Source organism: Rutidosis leptorrhynchoides, chromosome 5 (assembly GCF_046630445.1).
Source record: "Rutidosis leptorrhynchoides isolate AG116_Rl617_1_P2 chromosome 5, CSIRO_AGI_Rlap_v1, whole genome shotgun sequence".
Taxonomy (NCBI): Eukaryota; Viridiplantae; Streptophyta; class Magnoliopsida; order Asterales; family Asteraceae; genus Rutidosis; species Rutidosis leptorrhynchoides.
Genome location: NC_092337.1, coordinates 350,146,232 through 350,159,094, shown reverse-complemented (window position 1 = coordinate 350,159,094; position 12,863 = coordinate 350,146,232). Strand labels below are relative to the sequence as shown.

The window sequence follows — 12,863 nt, the reverse complement described above, 5'->3', positions numbered from 1 at the left end:
TAATCACTCAAGATGATGTTTATTGATGTTTCTATGCTTATTTTAGTGTAATCTTTGCTATGTTTAGCTAAATCATTTGTGTTTGCTTATCTATGAATCTCTAATGCATAGGATTAGCCCTTAATCTATTGAATGAAGTTGGTTTGAATGAAAATACATGAGCTAGTGTTATTGAGTTAGCTATGAGATCCATTGCTATGATTTGATATTGATTTTACTTTGATTACATAGGTTGAGTAGCTCTCTTAGTGATTTGAGAAGTGAATCAATTTGTGCTTCAAAACCTTAGGTGATCTAGACAACTAGAATAGGGATTTCAAGTGATTGTGTTTCTAGTCTAAGTTGATTTTCAATTGACCATTGTTCAATATAGTGGTGTTTGACCATCTTAAGTGATTTTGATAGTTAAAGGGTTTATGTGATTTCAACCCGAGCATAATCTCAATAATCAACTCATACTTAACTTGATCTTAGGATACCATGCTTATGTGAATTTGCAAAAGTATAATTGGATTTAGGTTTGGTAGTATTACTAAACATTTACTAGTTCAAACAACTAAAGCGATATCAAATTGGGTAAAACAAGGACAATCCAAGCATAGAGAGGATTAGATAAGTGAACACTCTTTGTCTTATTGATTAAATCTCATTTCTTAATTATTTTTTACTTGTTGCTTGTTAAGTTTAAGTTTGTTTAATTGAAAAAAGTTTAGTTGTTAGTTAAAATCTATTGCAAAACCCCCAATCAAACAAACCCTTAGGATAACTATTAGTTTCAAGTATTCAACTTACACCGCTCTCTTGGGACGAACTTGGTAAGAATACTTACATTAAGTGCTATAATAATCGGGTTCTAAGTGCTCGATATATGTACGTACTTATTTGTAATATTTGAATCTTGTATAAATTTTGAGGGTTAAAGATGTATTGTTCCCCACGCATCACACTTTCTTAGCGCCGCTGCCGGGGAGCGGTTAGCTAAGTTGGGTATTTGGTTTAAGCTTTTAGTTATTTGATCCTTTTGTAAAGATTCGTCCTTACAAAAGTTACTTTTATTGTTTTTATATATTATTTTGTATTGGAAAACCGTTTGTGTTTGTGTTGTCATTGAAGGTTAGGTCTTTTGGTGTATGAGAAGGAGGTCCAAAAGGATCAAGAATTCACACATCCATTTTCATACCCGGAAAACACGTGCACGGGGTTTATAAGCGTAGAGAAAAACGGGATTTAAGGAAGCATTTTGAGGTTTTGCCATTTGTTTGATAGAATTGGACGGAGAAGAAGAGGGAAATCTGGTTGTTAATGGTGTTCCGGTGAATGATGAAATTGCAACCGATCTAAACGACACTCCAATGTGGAATGTTAGGTTGGTGGTGCAAACGGTTGTGCCGTCGGCTATTACAAAGCCACCAATTGAAGCGGATAATTGGAAGATCGAGGGTAACTTTTTCACAATGATCAAGGATATGTTCTTTCATGGGTTGATAGATGAGAATCCTTTCGAACACATTCAACACTTTAACGATATTTGTGACATCTATAAAACCAAAAACATCTCCGATGACGCTTTTTAAACTAAGGGCATTCCCCTTTAAACTTCAAGGAGAAGCAAAAGCTTGGTTAAGGAATTTGCCATCCGATTCCATTAGGTCTTTTCAAGATTTAACCGATGCGTTTATCAATCACTTTTTCCCACCTTCAAAGGTGGAATGTTTAAGAATGAAAATCAATGGGTTCACCCAACGAGGGGATGAGTCTTTGTATGATGCGTGGGTGCGCTTCAAGAAGTTGTTAAGAGCTTGCCCACCGCATGGTTTGACTAAGAAGGAGTAAATCAACATGTTCTACCGGGGTACTAATGCTTTGACTAAGCAATATCTTGATTCTTCTTCGGGTGGAATGTTTATGTACAAATCACCCAATGCGGCCGAAATTTTACTAGAAGACATCTCGGTTAATACATATGAATGGGCACCTTCACCAAGAGATTTGACAAAGAAGAGTGTAGTTCAAGTGGAGAGCGATGATGGGCAAATTACCTTAGCAAGCTTAAACAATCAATTTCAAATGTATGGGAAAGAGTTGAAAAAGCTTCAACAATCGATAGTCACGATGCAAGTTGGTTGTCAAAGGTGTGAAGGACCACATCTCACCAAGAATTGCCCCTAAATCAATCAATACAACCACATTGACTTGGACGACATTCCTATGAATTCGGATGCTCACATGAATTATGTGAGTAACCAAAACTTTCAAATGGGAGGAACTTCAAACCAAGGCAACAATTGTTATCAATCGAGCCAAAGCTACAACAACCCTAACAAGAAAAAAGTGTCATTCAACATTCAAATCAATGCACCACCCGTATTCACCAACCAAAACCGCAACCAAGGATACAAATCAAATTACAACCAAAATCGAGGAAACAACTTTCAATCCCAAAACTAAAAAACTTACAACAATTAATCCTACAATAACAAATCCAACCCAAGTTACTAAGGAAATCAAAGTTATCAAAACCAAGGTTATACTCAACCACAAAATAACCAAGGTTAAATACAACAAAATCAACAAAATCAACTGAACAACCAATCTTCCCAACCTTCTAAAAGCCTAGAGGAGATGATGCAAACTTACATCAAGAAGGTGGAATCAACCGAAGCGTTATTGATAAATGAAAATGAGTTCTTGAAGCAATAAATATGACACCAACAAGCCTCATTTCAAAACCTTGAGAGTACCGTTGGGAGACTTTCAAGCCAAGTTGCCGAGAGACCTCAAGGCACCTTGCCATCCAACACTCAAGTTAACCCAAACAACAACTACAATAATAACCGGAGCAAACAACAAAACCAAAATCAAAATAACATAAGATATATTCCAATCGAGAGCAACACTAGCAATCAAAATACCAACCAAGCAAGTTCATCAAATTCTAACAACAACTATGCTCAAGTGAATTCGATTGCTTCAATGGAAGAGGAGGATCAAACCGAATCTCCTCAGGTTTTTGCGTTCGATGTTGACGATGGAGAGCTTAATTTGGATGAAGCTTTAGGGATGGATACAATGGAAATTGGGGTGTTCAAGTTCTCGGATTATTCGAAAGTGGTGGAGTTTATTTCATACCAAGTGAAAAGTGGTATGACAATGGAAGCTACCGAGTTGACATGCAAGGATCTAGAGGTTGACTTAAAGAAAATTGAATTGGGTGACTTGGAAGAAGAAGCAAGGGTAGAAAACATCTTGGATACAAAGGAACAAAGCAAGGAGGTTGAGGTATTGACTACATCAATCAAGGAAAATAAAGGAGACAACGGTCTCACAACCCCAACTATTGCCTCCTACACATCCAAAGGATGTGGATTGTAAATTGACCCAAGTCAAATACAACAATGTTTATGTTAAACTCCCCTTGGCGGAGGTGCTCGAAAACATGCCCAATTATGGGAAATTCTTAAAAGCACTTATGGCCAAGAAGGGGGAGGTTGAACAAGCATCCATCGCTTTCTTACTTAAGGAGTGTGATGGAATTTTGAGAAAATGTAACTTACCAACTAAAATGGGTGATCTCGGACCTTTCCTAATACCACGCAATGTAAACGGGTCGGAAACATTCACATCATTAGCCGACCTGGGGGCTAGCATAAACTTCATGCCCATGTCCATTTATAAAAGGCTCGGCCTAGGTGACCTTTCCCCTACCAAAATGGGGGTAAAATTAATTGACCAATCCATTAACCATAGTGTAGGGATCGCAGAAGACCTAATTGTTAAGGTAGTCTACATGGAATTTCCAGCTGATTTTGTGATTGTTGATATAAAGGAAGACCCAGTTGTACCCCTAGATTTGGGAAGGCCATTTTTGGCAACCGCGGGTTCTTTCTTTGACTTTAGATACGGGAAGTTGACCCTTCAAGACAAAGGAAAATGCGTAAGCATTAGAATCAAAAGTGTTAAATTACCAACAACACCTTTAACCACACCACCAATTATTGCTAGTGTGCAATGCATTACAAGTTCAAAATGAGTTGGTTCACCAACTAGAGGTGATGGTGGTTTAACCCAACAAGTCCCAAGTAAGCTTAATCATAAAAATGATGTTATTGATAAGTCAATGAGAAAGTTATATGGTCAAATTCATCATGCCTCATCCCAAAAGGACGAGCATTTGAAAAAAACGGTTAATGTCAAACTTGTCAAAATATGAGAAATGCAAGCTTGAGGAGTTATTCAAGGAGACCAAAGCCACTAATGATAGGTTAATGTTGATAATGAATGAAAGTGGCCAAGGTAATGGTTCCCTTAGTTCAAGGGGGGGGGGAAGGTTTACCACCCCGGTGTTAGTTAAAACCTAAGTGGAAGTTGAGTCGGGTGATAGACTCGTTAAACACTTTCCACAATCTTGTAAATACGTTCTTTAATTGCATTACATGTAGAATCACATGACATTCTCTTTGTTAGTTGCATTTGCATTTAGTAAACTTTTCTGCACTTTAAATTGAAAAATCCAAAAATAGTTTGTGAGTTGGTCAAAATGGACTTTAAATTGGGAAAACTGCAATCAGGTAAAAAAGCGACGCTTTTGTCCTAGGAGCGGCGCTTTTCATCTTTAAGAGCGATGCTTTAACCTGTGTTTTGGGACCAAAAATGGATAGTAACCAAGAACGGCGCTTTTTTTTCAAAAGCGGCGCTTTTATTTCGCCTAGAGCGACGCTTTTCCTCCAAGAGTGACTCTTTCCTTTTACCAAGAGCGGCGCTCCTGTTCCAAAAGCGGCGCTCCTGTACCTGGTTACTTAAGAAATTTGCACGACCAAAACTTCACTTTTTCACACCCAACTCAATTTTTCTCTCTAAATGCGGCGTTCTCTCAACCCTAATCGACCCTGATCAACCCAAAACTTCAAATTTCATCTAATTTCTTGCAAATCTCCAAGATTTAACATGGGAATAGTAAGAATCCATCATTTAAATTCATCCTTTAACATGAATTCTTGTGATTTTCACTATTTTTTCTCTTTATGCTTAGTTTGTTGATTGTGCTTGATTAATGATGTTAATGGTCAAAATGTTGATGAATCTAAACTACATTGATATTTATTAACATGATTTGCATGATTAGTTACATCGATTTTGACTTTGAAATTCTAGGGCTAATCCAATTTGGGGGGTTTTAATTCTGAGCCAAATTAGACTTGTAATTGACATTGTTGTTGCTTAATTGTTAGTCTACCATGATTATCTTGCTTTGAATCTATCTTTCATGCTTGTATGAATTGAAATTGAAAATTAGGGTTCATAAGATAGGGTTTGACTAATTTGAGCATGTGATTAGTGATAATTATACTTGTTTGCAGCATATAAATGTTATAACATGAAGAATTGAGATAATTTGATGAATACTCTTGTCTTAGTCAAATTTTGAACAAATTAGGCTTTGGCTAGGGTTGACTTTTTGCAATTGGTTCATGTTGACCAGGTTTGACCAAGAGAAGTTTAATAATTGAATATAATGCATGTTTAGCTTATGATACCACAAATAATTGACAATTGATTGCATGAGATAAATGTTACAACTTTGTGAAAAATTTGAGATTACACCAAGTGGTTTATCTTTCTTTGGTTTCATATTTGACCATGTCCGAATACAATTGTTTTATTCATTATGAACTATTGAAATCAACTTGGTAGTAATGATTGAGACTTGAAGGCAACATGTTTATATGCTAACTTTTACCTTTCCACAATGTTTTTCTTGCTTGTCTTGTTTTGTAGACCAATGAACCACAAAGGACACATGGAACATCCGGAAGTGGGTCCAAGCGACAAAAGAGCATTGGATTCAAAGGAAGAGGGAAATGACCTGCAGCTCAACAAGAAGTAGAAGGTGAAGAAGAAGTGCCAATGATACCATAGGACATCCGTAGGATTTCAGCAGACCCCTGTTTGCAGCAGATTTTGATGAATGAACAATACAGATCAGGCCTGGAACTTAGGCTTAAAGACAAATTCTACCCAGGGAAGTATATTGACTGGTCTCCTCTGGATGAAGCAAACATGCGTGAAGAGGTTGAGGATATTTTTAAGGTTGAATATAGGAGCTTGTCACTTAACCCTTGGGTCCCCATTTTCAACTTAAATGAACCTGTTTATGTTGTCCCAACCCTAGAGTTCACTTCCACCCTAACTGTCAACTTTAGGGTAGACGTAATCGATGACCCTTCCTATATGAAGTTTTACCTAGCTGGGCAATAATGAAGCATGAGCATGTTTCAATTCATCAAAGCCATAGGATTATACAGAGAATTTAAGAACAAACATGAAATCCTTTGGTCTTATCTTTTGTCATGCAAAATCCCCACCACCAACCCTAAGGAATTTGACTTTCCAAGCGCTTGGCACCAAATGAGCTCCGGAGATTTTAGCCCGGAAAACACCGTTGCTAACACCCTAAGGACAATTCCCCATCGGATCATAGCCCGATTCATTGCCAACACGGTTAACTACCGTTTTTACAGCAATGAGAAAATGTCCCATTTGGACATTTGGCTCACTGATCGAATCTTCCATAAGGAACACATCCATGTCCCACATGTTATAGCCGACTATCTTTTTGATAAGCATGGAACTAAGGGAAAGAAAGGCACGGTGGGTGGCATTTTTGTAACCAGGATAACGAACAATTAGGGATTGACATCTCGGGGTATACTGCTAACAACATGGATAATTTTTGGTATGTTGACTACAAGGGAGGCAAAATTCTTAAGCGCGATCAAAACAACAACATGAGGAGGTGGTTTGATTTAGGGAACATTAATGTAGAGGAAGAGAATGAGGGTGAAGAAGAGGAAAGGGTGATGCATGGTTACGAGACGGGTAATATTGGATCAAGTAGTGGAGCGCAGGGTGCAGGAAGTAGTGTTCCAGGGGGTATGATAAAGCTTGGATTGCCAATCAATTTGACCAACTTCATATCAACCAAAGCAACCAAGAATACGAGGCACGCTATAACTTCTCGGGCCTCCGTGCGGTTTCTCAATGGCAAGTTCATTGCAGCTAACTAAGCCATGCAAACCCAACTTCCTCGAGGCCATTTGCTCCCACCTACAACTCTTATGACTACGAACACCCGAGAAGCCAACCTCTTATCGATTATGACCCAAATGAAGCATTAAGGCGAGCTCAAGAGTTTGAGCACTTTGAAAGGTTGAGGCAACAACAACAAAGTGAACAAGATGCTTGGAATAGGCTACCAAACTATGAGGATTATCCAAACCCGGACCAATCCGGAAGTTCGTACTATGGAGGTTATAATTGGTGATAACTTTTATTGTTGTGCTCTCGCTCCTTTTATTTGTGGTTTAGTTAAAACTTATGGTTGGTTGATTTGTGAAACTTTTGTTTAAACAATTGGTATGTAATATCTGCGGGTGGATGGTTTGGGAAATTTTGAACAACTTGGTGATTTGATTGTGTGATGAAATTTTTTTGTTTGTGTTTGATTATCGGTAATGATGGTAGGTATTTGAATCTGGAGGGTATGTGATTCCTGGATAAAACAATGAATTTGATTGTGGTATGTAATAATCCAACACTAATTAGGACCGTAATGTTTATTTTCGTTTTTATCTTGCATATGGTGTTGATGATTATGATGGTTAATTCACTGGTTGTGAAATTGTTGATGGTCATTACTATCTTATACTTGTTTGTTTAGCATAGAGATTATCATTTGTTTGTGATCATAATGATTGAATTATTTGGTGGAGTTCGTCATTATACTTATGCTTGTTTGGATTACTTTTGTGATGACGTTGGAATTCCTTGATCTTATTGTGGGTGCGCATACTCTCTTGAGTATTGCCCCACACATTTTATACCTTGTGAGCATATTCCAAATTTTAGGGAATGCCATATGCTTTTGGCTCCTTCTTTTGGCTCAACAATTGCTACAACAAATGCAAGCGATTATTGTGACTAATTATTATCCGAATGGTGACAACAAAGATCAATTGATCTACTTCGATTTTTCTTTTCTCTTCTCTCATCTATTCTATTTCCAAAATGCCCCTCATTTTTACTATTCTATCGTTTAATATAATGAGGGCATTGCATCAAACTAAATGTAGGGGGAGAGTAAAATTCGGGTCATTTTGAACTTTTTTGGGTTAAACTTGTCACATTCACTCTATAAAGGTTAAAATTTGCATTGTTGATCAATTTTTGGAACAAGTTTTTAACCATTACATTAATACAAATTATAAACACTAAAATTGTTAAAACTTGAAATTTTTTTTGGAAAAGTAAAGTCTTTTCCTTGTGTTTCACAAATTTAGGGAAGTAAAGTTGATGTTATGCGAGGTGTATATAAAATAGTTATATTTTTACAAGGAAAATACTATTAAATACGATACAATTTTACACAAGATATTTATTTATTTATAGAATGGATATACCTAAACCTTGCTACAACACTTATAGGCAGTGTACCTATTCGTACAGTAGTGTAGTTTTTAGTAAGTCCGGTTCGTTCCACATGGATCTTTTAAACAAGCTTAACGCTATATTTTTAACTTATAATTGTAAAAATACAAAAATATATATAAGTAGTATTATTATTATAAAAGGGGGTTTTTTACCGTTTAATAACCGGTTTGTCGGTTTTAAAACTTTAGTTGCAGTTAAAACCTAATGTAAAATATTAAATAAATAAAAGACTTAATTTAAAGCGTAAAGTAAATAACGATAATGAAATTGCGATAAATAAAAATGCGATAAATAAAAAGTATGACAATTAAAGAGTACGATAATTAAAAGTGCAATTAAATATAAAATAAAGGAAATTAAATATGAAATAAAGGAATTATGCTTATTTAAACTTCCGTAATCATGATGGTTGACGTGTTGATTTTTAGTTTATTCCCATGGATTAATTATCCTTTGTCCTGGATTATTCGATATGTCCATACGGATTTGTCCATAATAGTCCATCAGTCATAAATATAAAGTGCGAAAGTCTTCGTCAAATTATTCTTATTCCCGAAGTCAAATATTCCAACTAATTGGGGATTCGAATTGTAACAAGGTCTTAATACTTTATTTAATGAATACACCAGGTTATCGACTGCGTGTAAACCAAGGTTTTACTACTTTGTTAACAATTACACCAATTACCCTTGAATGTAATCCACCCCTGTTTCAACAAGTCTATTAACTATTAATCCAGTTCCGTTTCCGGTAAAATGAACAATTATTGGTATTTATAGATATCCCGCCCACCGTACCCAGTCCAGCGTATGTGGTTATATATAAATACGTCAAATTATAAGTCTATATACTAATTTAACGAGGTATCGTTTAGTTAATATAAAACCCATTAATAGCCCATAGTCTAATTTCCACAAGTGTCGTTCTTTTATCCAAACCCCAATTATGGTAGAAAGCCCAATTACCCAATTTTAATATTTTAGCCCAACATCATGATTACTTCGTCTTAAATAAGCATAATAATAACTTAGCTACGAGATATTAATTTAAAAATAATATTAACCATAACTTACAGTGATTAAAAATAGCGTAGCGTTACACGGACAGAATTTTGACTTGCACCCTTACAACATTCGCTAACATACCCTTATTATTAGAATTTAAAATTAAAATTAAAATTAAAATATAAATATAAATATATTTACGTATATAGATAGAGAGATGGATGGATATATATTTTTTAAAAACTGAGCCAAAACACGCGAATTTATAGGACCAGACCTGATACTGCTCACCATGCGATCGCATGGCTTTTTGCCTTCCAGGCCATGCGATCGCATGGATCCTTATTCCAGCCCACATGTTGTTGTTTGCATTCTGCCGACGGTTTATATAATAATATATAATATATAAATAATTTACATAATTATTTAAATATTATATTTTATTCTTCTGCATAGTAGACTTGTAATTTTTAGTCCGTTGCGTCGAGCGTTGAGAGTTGACTTTGGTCCCGGTTCCGGATTTTTGAACGTCCTTGCGTACAATTTAATATCTTGTATTTTGCGTTTTGCGTCTTGTACTCTTGTAATTTTGAGACGTTTCTTATCAATAATTGGAACCACTTTGATTGTATTTTGTGCTTTTGAGATTTTTGGTCGTTTGCGTCTTCAATTTGTCGAATCTGTCTTTTGTCTTCACCTTTTATTATTTAAACGAATATCACTTGTAAATAGAACAATTGCAACTAAAATCTTGTCTTTCTTGAGGGATAATGCTATGAAATATATGTTCGTTTTTAGCATTATCAAATATTCCCACACTTGAGCGTTGCTTGTCCTCAAGCAATATAGTCTTGAAATTCAAATACTTGAATCACTTCTTTATTCTTCACACTTTGTACATCAGTGATTTCTATACTGCGGTATAAACAATGGTAGTAACGATGTGGTTTACAGTCTCACATGACTATAAAATTTTAGATCCTTTAAGGAAATTGGATCTTTATGAAAACATTTGATCTTTTGAAAATTAAATCTAGCTTTTACCCTAGATAAGTTTTTCGGAATAACCCTTCACCGGTGTTTGCAAATTATTTTTGTGGGTTTGGTGGGTTTCGGATTTGAAAACTTTAGCTCAAAACTTGCGGTTTTGTGTCACCCACTTGCTAACCTTGTATTGGGAAAGCAACACATCCAGTATACTTGCTCCGTATATTACCTATAGGTAAACTACCGTCCGGTTGTAAAGGAAAGCGTTGAACAAGCAACTGTTAAGGCAATGTCCCCTGACATGCTTTTAATTATGGTCTATAACGTGTCGGATGCAATTACTATCCTTGGTAGGAGCAATAGTAAAGCTCACCCTTATAATTTTCCGGTCTGGCACATGGTCCTGTCTTTGACCATGCTATGCAACCACCGTTCTTACAGTTGACACCCGATTTGGTTCAGGTGACCTATTGAATTCCAGGTGAATTCCTAGGATTTTACGTTCAATGGTAATGAACGCATTGAAAATGGATTTTCAGAAAACAAATCGGTTTGTAATTTTGATCAAAATATTTTCTCGTTCAAGCTCGAGTTTAGATATCATCGAATTCCATGAGTTTGTAATTCTCAATCTTTAAGGTCAATCTCTAGGATTGAGTAATATCCGGCTTAAAAGCTGATTTTTGATCTTTTAAGGAGATTATCCTTTCTGGGGGTCTGATTCATTAGTCTTATCAAGCTAATTTGCACGGCGTCCTCCCCATTTTACGAGACAGATCCTCTCATGGTTAGGATAAGTCTGACCACTTGGCGACCCTGTTTGATGCTGAGGTCCGTGGATTTCCTGATGATTTTAGTGATGACTTTTCTAGATTTTTCGTCAACCTACAGCTGGTCTGGACGACAACTTCATGACCTAAATCAAGAAGCACGTTTCTTTTTCGGAAGACTTTACTTCCTTTTAATGATGGAATTGATTCATCGTGTAGATCCATCTTTCTTTTAAATATATTATAATAAATCGGGTAAAACTGATTAGTTTAGTCCAAAGCAAAAGTATCTTCAATTATTTGTTACAGAAATATGTGATATATGTTGAAAATAACTTTATAATTTTTTCCACACTTGACTTTTATTTTCCTTTCTTTGCCTTTTTATTGTCCTCTATTCCATTTTAAATGAATTCTAACATTTTGGGTTGTTTCTCAATTTATGTCCTTTCCGAGGTAACAATAATTTCGGTGTCAACACCTAGTTTTATCGTTCATAAATATGTATAAACATGATTTTGAATTCATTTAATTGAAAATTTTGTAAAATTTTACTAGAATTGGGTAGTCAGTATATAAGACTAGGGATGTTCTTTATTATCAGAGAGCACTAGATTCTAATACAACTACTGCGTTACTAGTATTTTTAATGGTAACCAAGTGTATAAGTTTAAAATTTTAAAAATCTGAAAGAATTTAACCCCTTCCCACACTTAAGATCTTGCAATGCCTTCATTTGCAAGAAATCAGTAACAATTTAAATTATTGAGGGTGATTAGCGTAGAAAAATGATTAAATTTTACCAAGGTTTCCAAACATATTGGCATTTGTTTGTTGAATGATAAATGGTGCACATCATTTGTTCATTCCATCTTGTTGTTACATCACATTTGTTTTTCGTTTTGTCGTCAAAAGTACTAGCTTTTGCTGAACTTAATGCCAGTCTTTGAAAATGCGTTGTTTTACCCTGTTGTGTACAATTGACAATATACATACATACAAATATAAACAAGCATGGTAATTTGAAATGGGACTTAAAATCCCACTTTCAAATCAAATATGAAATATTAGTACAACATAATAAAAATATTAAACATTACAATAAAAGTATCATAATATAATGTGTTTAAACATAAATAATAAAAATTAAAAATCATATAAATTACCAACCGGAACTAAATCAATCTGGATAGGGGTTCCAGTTCATGTCGTCATCCGGGTTCCATGGTTGGTGATAGGTGTACCGGTATGCCTGGTTAGGGTCGTAGAGAGTATAAGGTGGTCTCATTTCGGGCTGGTGTTGAGGATAGTAAGCGGGTCGGGTCGGGACATAGTGATCCTGAGGTGACAGCCGGCTCATAATCTGACACTGATGATAGTCCCATCTATCATGCTGTCGTTTCCTGGAATGCTCGTAATCATTCCGGGCTTGCCACTGCTCCATCCGACGAAATCTCTCCGCGTTTGTCATGTCTACCTCATCTACACGCTGGTAGACCTCAGTCATAGCCTCCCGAATGACATCCCTAATGTCATCCGCTTCCTCCATCTCCTCATCTGAGCCTCTCTCTACCTGAGGATGACTACCTTCATAGGGTATTGCCTGGTTGCGTCT

The 12,863-nt window shown here is 35.9% G+C and overlaps 1 non-coding gene across 1 annotated transcript; it reads right to left on the bottom strand.

The window, feature by feature from the left end:
- Positions 1-1,709: 1,709 nt before the first annotated feature.
- LOC139850798 (small nucleolar RNA R71) lies at positions 1,710-1,817 on the bottom strand. Its single transcript, XR_011760178.1, has one exon. It is a non-coding gene; the product is annotated as a small nucleolar RNA R71 (small nucleolar RNA).
- Positions 1,818-12,863: the final 11,046 nt, after the last annotated feature.